Source organism: Suncus etruscus, chromosome 11 (assembly GCF_024139225.1).
Source record: "Suncus etruscus isolate mSunEtr1 chromosome 11, mSunEtr1.pri.cur, whole genome shotgun sequence".
Taxonomy (NCBI): Eukaryota; Metazoa; Chordata; class Mammalia; order Eulipotyphla; family Soricidae; genus Suncus; species Suncus etruscus.
The window spans coordinates 3,068,895-3,079,126 of record NC_064858.1 but is presented as its reverse complement, the minus strand read 5'-3'; positions in this window follow the sequence as shown (position 1 = coordinate 3,079,126).

Genomic DNA, 10,232 nt, shown 5'->3' with positions numbered 1-10,232 from the left:
GCGTCTGCCTTGCCTTCAAACGTCCTTCTTCAGTAAAAATACTTAGCTCTCAGGGCCGGATCGGTGATGCAAGTAGTAGGGGTTTTGCCTTGCACACGCTAACCTAGCACGGACTGTGGTTCGATCCCCCAGCGTCCCATATGGTCCCCCAAGCCAGGAGAGATTTCTGAGGCATAATCAGGAGTAAACCCCCACTCCCCAAAAGGAATGCAACGGGCTTTTTCTACATGGTGTTTTGGTTCCTAGGATATATCCCTAGAAGTGGTATTGCTGGATCAAATAGAAGCTCAGTTTTCAGTTTTTAGCACCTGTAAATTGTATTCAAATACATGGAGTGTACTTAACAATAAATTATTGACTTCTACTCGACTAAGGTCTGGAAGATAATTTTTATTAGGTCATTTTATTTTATTTTATTTGGCTTTGGGGCCACACCATATGGTGCTCAGGAATTAAATTGCTCCTGGAAGGCTCAGGGGGCCATATGGTTTGCTGGGGATCGAACCCAGGTTTGTCCCAGTTGACAGTATGTCAGGCAAATGCCCTACCACTATGCTATCACCCTGGAAGAGAATTTTAACATATATTGAAATAGTGGTTTTACCTTCAATCTAATGCCAGTCTTGTCTACATGAAACCACTTATTCCCCTGGCCCCTCCAATCCCTTTTTAAAACCTAAACATTCTTATATTTTGGGTGGAGATTGTTATTGGTCAGTAATTGTTGGTTTCAGTCATTCAAACTATCCATTTCCACTTAACTAATATTCACTGTACATGTCATTCTTCAGAATAATTTATCTGCCTCTCGCAGTATATAACCCACTTTGAGAATCACACACAATTGCTATAACAACCCAGAGAAACATCATATATGCCTAAACTCTCAGCAATTCTCATTTGGGAAGATGAAAAGGGAATAGGAAGTGGGAGTCTGAAGTAGAAAGAGAAAAAACAAAGGCAGTCACTAGTGCTCCCCAACCCTTGGACTCTCATGCACATATCTGCAGGGATGTCTTTGCTAATTTTCATTTTCCTTAAATAAGTGCTTCCCTTCAAACTCACACAGATGCAAAAAAAATTAAAAATCAGTTTGCAAGACTTACCATTGGAGTTTCACAAAGTGTGGGGTAGCGGTCTATAAATGTGATTTTTGGAGGTACAAACTTGAAGGTGTGCAGGGTGTCATCCTGGCTTTGTGATTCAGGGTCACTCCTGGTGAGGTTCAAGGAGCCGTCTGTTGTGCTTCAAAATCAAATCCAGATTAGTTCTGTGCACGGCAAGTGTCCTAGGTGCTATACCATACCTCTGGTCAACTGTAGTCTACAATTTATGACATTACCAATCCAAAGCAGACAGGAATGTTTACAGCAAATTAATCATGACTTGGGGGATAGATTCGGGGCAGAGAGTGCATGATTATATGGGGAACTTGCTGGGTTTTGTCTTTGGGAGTCTGTTCAGTAGGAGCCACAAGGTAAGGCTCAGAACAGCACTGAGAAAATCCCTAACCTCAAAATCAGCACCAGATGACCCCCCCCCAATAAAAAATAAGTGACCGTGAAATATTACCATTACATATAGTGATGAGATTAATAGACATGTGTACTAATTTCCATCCAAAATATATACACATTATTTGGGGAGACTTGGGGAACACACTGTTAAGAAGTTACTCAGAAATAAACTCCTGATTCTTTGCTCAGGAATTACTCTTAATATGCTCAGTGGACCATATGGGATGTTGAGGCTCAAACCTGGATTGGCCAGGCCCAACGCAAACACCCTCCAAGCTTTTGTTTCAACCCAGTCCCTACATACATTCTTAAGTACCACAGAGAGCTTTCTCAATCAGAGAGCACATATTGGGCTACAAATAATACTTTAACAAATATGTCAAGATTTAACTCATATAAGCAAGTTTTCTGTTTAGAAAGCTATGGAGCAAGAAATCAATATAAAGTGGAAAAAAAACTTCAAACATACAGAAATAAAATAATATGACTTCAAATATTTTATGTCAAAGAAGAAATCAAGGAAATAAATAGTACCAAGAATTTTCAGGGCTGGAGAGATAGTACAGCGGTAGGGCATTTGCCTCACAAGGACCAACAGTGGTTTGAATCCTGACATTCCATATGGTCCCCTGTGCCTGTCAGGAGCGATTTCTAAGCTCAGAGCCAGGAGTAACCTCCTGAGCACCGCCGGGTGTGACCCAAAAAACAACAACAACAACAAAAAATTTTCCACATGTAGGGAGGGGCCAAAGCAATAACACAGCAATTGGGCATTTGCCTTGCATGTGGCCAACCCTAGACGGACCCCCGTTTGATTCCCAGCATCCACATGGTCCCCCCAAGACTGACAGGAGCAATTTCAGAGTGTAGAGCCAGAAGTAGCTTCTGATCACCACCAGGTGTGGCCCAAAAATCAAAAACAACAACAACAACAACAACAAAAAAGAATTTCCACATGTATAAACAGCTAAAGTAAATTTTAAAAATCAAAGCTAGAGGATTTTCAGCCGGCACGGGCTGGCTCCTGGCAGACCTCCGTATGTGCCAGGGGCCACTTGGCCCGGCCTAGGGTAGGGGGGCCCAGACCTGGGTCACCCGACCCCCCTCTCCCCCTTTCCTCCGGATCTCCAGGTGGGTTTCTGGGAGGACCTGATGGGGCACCCTGGGTTTTCCCCACTCCCAAGCCAGCTGCGGAGATTGGCCTAGGGTGGGTCTTGAGCTCTGGTCCTTGGGGCCTGGGAGGGCCTTCCTCCCTTCCTGGGGCAGGATTTTCAGCCGGCACGGGCTGGCTCCTGGCAGACCTCCGTATGTGCCAGGGGCCACTTGGCCCGGCCTAGGGTAGGGGGGCCCGGACCTGGGTCACCTGACCCCCCTCTCCCCCTTTCCTCCGGATCTCCAGGTGGGTTTCTGGGAGGACCTGATGGGGCACCCTGGGTTTTCCCCACTCCCAGGCCAGCTGCGGAGATTGGCCTAGGGTGGGGCTTGAGCTCCTGAGATTGGCTTGGGGGGTGGTGTTTGAAATGTGGGGTGGCAGATAGCTGGTCAGTTATACTCAGGCTGTCACTGGCAATTTCATACTAGTCTATATGATGCAAACCGTGCGGGGGCGAACATATTCTCCTCCCAACTATCAGTACCCCAGATTTACCCTTCTTAACTTCAATAATACACAGTTCTAATCTCAGACCAAAGATATACAGTGGATCTAAGAATCCCAGAACTATTTAGAAGGATATAAATTGAACACATATATCTTTTGAATATTTTATGTATATTTTCTTTAATGGCTGTAACTCTCTCTATATTCTTCTACCATGATATTTCTATCCACTTTTTATCTTGTCTTTTTTTGTAAGCTGTTTAATAAGGATTGTTGGTGGAACTGTCCCTCAGTTTAATGCCTATGATTGAACTATGTCATGGAAATTGCTGGTCTTGTTCCTATTGCCTCTAGATGGGCCGATAACGCTTCATGGCATTGATCCTTGTTTGCATAGACACATTAAAATGGGAAAACACTATACATACAGATAAGTTCTTATCTAATAAATCTCAGTACAATGTACCTTACACCCTGAATATTGATATAATGACCTAGCACAGGCCTCAGAAGAATGGGCATCCTCCATTCACGCCAGAACCAGGCAAGCTATCTACGAAACATCCAAGGTCTTTTATAGCAACAGCTGGAAGCAGTCCTCTACCAGGAAAGACACTACCAAGGGTCTGACATCGACCTCCTAAAAAGAGACTTCCGTTTACACTGAGAAGACGTGACAACAACAATGACCTGCTCTACAGGACATGGTTCTCTCTAGTGCCCCTTAAGTGTGAGGTGAAACGAGAGGATGCTCTGCACCATCCTGACTGCAATATGGGATATGCAGACTCCAGGACCTTTAATACAGAAGCATGATACCAACAACAGAGACTATGTGAGGAATGAAGGTGTATTGCCACTACAGACGATGACTTGAATTGGACAAACTAGTTTGCCTGGAGCCTAGAGTCAGTCCTGTGCCAGGAAACTTCAGGGGTAGGGTCTCCTTGTATTTAGACCATAATTTTTCTTTCCATGTCCCTTATGTTTTGGTGGGCCTATGCAAACAAATGCCACTTTAATACCATTTTTTACTATGTCCCCTTGACTCCAATCCTTAAGAAAAACAACCCACTAAAACTTTTGAGGTTAACTTAAACTAGTAAGCATGTGCATGGAACTAGATAAATGTACTTTGCCCTCAATGTTTAAGGAGTTACATAAGTCTAATCTCTTTGGATTATATTGTGTGCTGCTAAGAAATAGTATGTAATACAACTGGGGTTTTGAGGGACAAAGTAAAAAATATAAATAAATAAATAAAAAGAAAAAGAAAAAAAATCAAAGCTAACTTCTAAATTTGGTGGAATTATGAAATGTACTAAAGGAAAGTAAGGATGTGAATGAGGAAAATGGTTAGAAGTAGTATTTTTCCTTGAAATGACACTGGAACATGGGTGGACTGTTTAGTAAGTCTAAATACATATAGAAGAGTTAAACTATATGCCCACAATTCTTTTTTGGTTTTTTTTAGGGCCACACATGGCAGTTCTCAGGGGTCACTCCTAGCCCTGCACTCAGTAATAACCATTATTTTTTGGTTTGTTTTGGATTTTTAGGGCCACACCTGGCTGTTCTTGGGGGTAACTCTTGCCTCTGCACTCAGGAATAACTCTGACAGTGTTAAGGGATTTAACACTTATGGACTTAAGGGACGCCAGAGATCAGATCCAGGTACCCTGTGTGCACTTACCTTACTTTCTGTACTATCTCGCTGACTCCTAAATGTGCCTAGAATTCTGTAGCAGTATTAACCAATGGAAAGAAAGAAGCTACATCTCGAGGAAGTTAAGCTTTCTGTAATTAAAAAAATAACATGGTGACTATGATTTATACTAGATAGTGGAAAATTATACCTGCCGCCCAATTTCTCAGAGAACCATGGAATTGAGGGTGGAACAAGGAATTGCTGTATGCTGTAAAGAATTTCAGGAGAGATAAAAAGTAAAATGAGACAGTTTTGAGGGAAAACAAAGATGGTGTTCCGGCATCTCTTTATAAAAATAAAAAAAAAAGTGAACATTGCCTTGCCATGGGCTTTTCCATGTAGCTCCCATCTAGATCTGCAGCTGCTGGTGCTGGGACCAACCCAGCTCAGAAAAGACCACGAGGGGCTGGAGAGATAGAATAGAGGGAAGGCATTTGCCTTGCATGCAGAAGGTCAGTGGTTCTAATCTTGGCATCCCATATGGTCCCCTCAGCCTGCCAGGAGTGATTTCTGAGCATAGAGCCAGGAATAACCCCTGAGCACTGCTGGGTATGACCCAAAAACCAAAGAAAAAAGAAAAAAAAAGAAAAGACCACAAAACCATGTCAACAGAGGTGAGATGACCCCACCCACAAAGGATGGAGCCAGAGGAGCTTGGCCTCTGTGCTCTACTCTTCTCTGAGGCCGCACACATCTTCTAGTCAATGAACCCCAGTACAATACATAGAAAATATCACACTACAAGCATAACAACAGGGGAACAGCATAGGCCTCCACTATACATAGAGAATGAAGATGGCCCAAAACAGTGCCAACCACCTATTTAGCTTCCCAGATAAGGAGTTTACTGAAGAAATATATAGGATCATCATAGAAATCAAAGAAAGCATAAATTAAGCTGAATGAACCACAAATAAAAATCAAGAGGATGTGAAAATAGAAATGAGAAAACTCCAAACTGAAATAATAGGACTGAAATATTTGATAGGCAAAATGAAAACCTCACTGGAAAATTTCTCCAACAGAGTAATAGCAGCTGAGGACAGAATCAAAGATGAAATGCATAACAACTCTATACAACAGAAAAGATTGAAAGAGCCTTAAAACAAACAAACAAACAGGGGCCGGGCGGTGGCGCTAAAGGTAAGGTGCCTGCCTTGCCTGCGCTAGCCTTGGACGGACCGCAGTTCGATCCCCCGGTGTCCCATATGGTCCCCCAAGCCAGGAGCAACTTCTGAGCACATAGCCAGGAGTAACCCCTGAGCGTTACCGGGTGTGGCCCAAAAACAAAAAAACAAAACAAAAAAAAAACAAACAATGGGAGGAAAATCCTCAAAGAATATGAACAAACAAAAACAAGTCTTTGATAAATGCTGGGGGACACCTTATTATTTTACCTGAAACTAAGTTTATCCCTGCTTTCTTTGTATCTGTTTGTTTACAACTTGGTTTCACCTAAAAGAAAGATTGTCTTACTTGTAAACCTGGGTGGTTTACTGCCCCCACGAAGGGGTGATCTCTGTACTCAATAAAAAATGGTAGTTCTGGAAGGCAGGGGATTCCATACTAGGTAGAAGACTACCAGACTACACGTGTTTCACCCTCAGTCTGGTCTGAATTATTTCATGCTCACCCTGATTCAGACTCATTTACCTGAGACTGGAGATACAGCGTGTGGGTGATTTTACAACTGGCACCCAAACCGTGGACTGACTTGAACCCTGGACCCATGAAGAAGACCTCAGCGACGATGAATGCTAATTGTGACTTGACCCTTTGGTGGATTATCACCATGAAAGCCCCCTCGAGCTGGACTGAATTTGTTCTGCCTTTCTCTGGAACATCGGTGAACATGGCTCCTGTTCTGAATGGCTTCATGTTGTTCTGGTCCATCTATCTGCATTTCTTACTCTAGACTGTACATGCCAGGCTCCCTAGAGATTCTCCTGCATACATTCCACAAGAGGGGAAAAGTGCCTTCCCAGTGGTGACAAGTTCTCATTCTAAAGGCCTTCTCAGAACTGATAATTTATCATTTACTACTGTCACTAAACCAGAGAGTACCCATCTCCCAAGAATGATAATCCAGCTACTGTCTCTGTAGATTCAGAGTCTAAAAATGATTCAACCAAAGTTACCCCCGTACCCCAAACACTGAGTCAGGTAGACAAGCCAGTGCTGGCAATCCAAATACTGGGCACTGTTAAATGGTTCAGTGTCCGGAATGTTATGGATTTATCAATAGAAATGACACCAAAGAAGATGTTTTTGCTCACTGAGCAGCTATTAAGAGAAACAACCTCAGGAAGTTTCTGTGTAGCATTGGTGATGGGAAGACTGTGGAGTTTGATGTTGTGAAAGGAGAGAGGGAACCAAAAGCTGCTAATGTATCTGAACCTGGTGGAATGACAGTGAAAGGTAGCAGATATGCTTCCAATTGACATAGGTTCTGTCAATTCATCCCCCAGACTCACTCAGCTAGCTGACCATCTATGGTGGCAGAAGCCCCTCAGGTGAGACAGAAGCAGGCAGTGAAGGGGAAAGAGATGAAGACTATGGGCAGCATCCCAAACACCACCATCTATCATCTTTCCTCTACCAGAGGTGCCCTGTGCGAGGACCTCGGATCCCTAACCTGCAGCTGCTTATCGAAGAGACTCCAGCAGCCTAACACTGAAGGTGATGATGGAAAAGATAGAGGATAGAAGACCAGGTGAAGACCAACATAGGAAAAGCTGCTTTCAGAACTTTCTGCACCTGGGTTACCTCCAAAAACTTAACTTTATCCAAGGCTAATCTCTTGACCCTATTTTCATTGGTCACTATATCGCTGGTTAAATTGTATTTTATCGGTATGGATCTTATTGTTCTGTTTTAACCCGATTGCAAACAAAAAATTTTGTATCTAACTTTAGTGCTTTATTATTAGTTTGCACAATCCTATGAAAATGCATACTGTTGTTAGTTTTAAAAATTCTCAGCTATCCTAGTGAATGTTTTCCAATTGCTATGATATTTTATTGTGTACCTTATGTAGCAACTTATTCTCAACTTATGCCGACAAAAAATGTTCTGATCTTTTTTTCCACAGAAGTAGATGGAAAATAAAATTGTATACTATAGACTATTATTAACAGTGCTCATTGTAAGACTTTTAATGAACTTATTTTCAAACTGTATGTATCTGTGGAAATGTTCTTGTGATTTTTGTTTAATAAAGTTTATGAAAAGGAACTCAGATGTTCTAGATTTGTATTACAGTACTCAGTGTAAAAATTTTCTAATGAAGTATTTGCAGAAAGGTTCGAATGTTTATGTTCAGAGACATCTATGAAAAGTGTTGTGAGATGTGAAAAGATATGAAAAACTGATAGTTTGGAGAATGATGTATACAGTTTAAAATTTGATGCTATTACAGCCAACTTTTACTGTGCCTATACAAAATAACCACTTTTTCACATTCTGATCTGGGGCTCCTGCCTCTAGCAGAGAACAATAGACCATGGCTTATGTTCTCTTCAATTTTTTGAACAAAAAAGGGGCAGTTGTGTTACACCTTATTATTTTACCTAAAACAAAATTTATCCCTGCTTTCTTCATATCTATTTGTTTACAACTTGGTTTCACCCAAAACAAAGATTGCCTTACTTGTAAACCTGAGTGGGTTTACTGCCCCACTAAGGGATGATCTCTGTACTCAATAAAAATGTTAGTTCTGGCAGGCAGGGGGTTCCAGAAGACTGCAAAACTCCACGTTTTCACCATCAGTCTGATTTGAATTTTTCCATCACACCCTGATTCAGACTCGGTTCACCTAAGGCTGGAGATACAGTGTGTGGGTGATTTTATAGGTAAACTCAACAGAAACAACGTAAGAATCACTGGAGTCCCAGAGACTAAGGAAAAAAGTCCTCATGAAGAATCAATAGTCAAGAGCATCACTGCAGAGAAACTTCCAGAGCTAAAAAGTGCTTGCAACTAAATCCTGCATGCCCAAAATGTATCAGCTAAAAGAGATTCCCCCAAATAAATAAATAAATAAATAAGATCCCAAGAAAAGCACCCCAAGACACATTCTAGTCACAATGACAAATCCCACAGGTATGGATAGAATACTGAAAAAAGCAAGATCAAAAAGGGAAGTTACATTCAAAGGATCATCTTTAAGATTTACAGCAGATTTGTCACAAGAGATGTCAAGACCTGAAGGCAGTAGTGGGAGATCGTGACAAAACTCAATAAAATTAATTCTTCACCTAGAATACTTCACCCAGCCAGACTCACATTCAGTTTTAAATGAAGTATACATAGCTTCACAGTCAAACAACAGCTCAGAAATTTTACAGACTCAAAACCAGCCTTAAAGGACAAATTGAGGTGCCAGTGAGGTGGCGCTAAAGGTAAGGTGTCTGTCTTGCAAGCGCTAGCCAAGGAAGGACCACCGTTCAATCCCGGTGTCCCATATGGTCCCCCCAAGCCAGGGGCGATTTCTGAGTGCTTAGCCAGGAGTAACCCCTGAGTATCCAACGGGTGTGGCCCAAAACAAACACACAAAAAAGACAAATTGAAAGGTCTAACTTAATACAGATCAACAGACACACCACACTCATACACAAGGATGGCACTGAATCCCTTGACAATATGTCTCTCAACATTAATGGATAAAAGCACCAGTTAAGAGACACAGAGTGTCAAAATGAATCAAAAAGCTGAATTCAACATTCTGATGCCTACAAAAAGTACATCCAAATAGTCAAAATAAACATAAACTCAAAATCAAGGTTGATGGACAATCATCCAAGCAAATAGATCCCTTAAAAAGTGGCCATATTAATATCATATGACACAAACTTTAGATTTAAAAAAGTTATATGGGACAAAGATGAGCATTTCATTATAATCAAGGGATATCTACAACAGGAAGAAATCACCCTCCTAAACATTTACACACACAATGAGAGATCAGAAAAATATTTTAAAACAATTAATGAAAAATATGAAAGAAACATCAATAGCAACAAAATAACAGTGGGATACTTTAACATCACCCTGTCACCCCTTGATAAATCAACCAGGATGAAACCTAACAAGAATATACTAGCTCTGAAAGAAGAAATTAAGAAAGAGGCCTAGTAGATATATAAAGTGTTCTTCACCCCCAGAAAAACTGGATGTACATTCGGTTTCAATGCACATGGATCATTCTCCAGGATAGACCACATGCTGGCCCATAAATCATACCTCCATAAAATCAAGAGGATATAAATTATACAAACTACCTTCTCAGATCATAATGAACTGAAATTATAAGTGAACTACAAGCAAACACGGAGAAAAACCTTTAACACCTGGCAATTAAACAGATCACTAGTGAACAACTAGTAGGTCAGAGATGAAATCAAAGAGG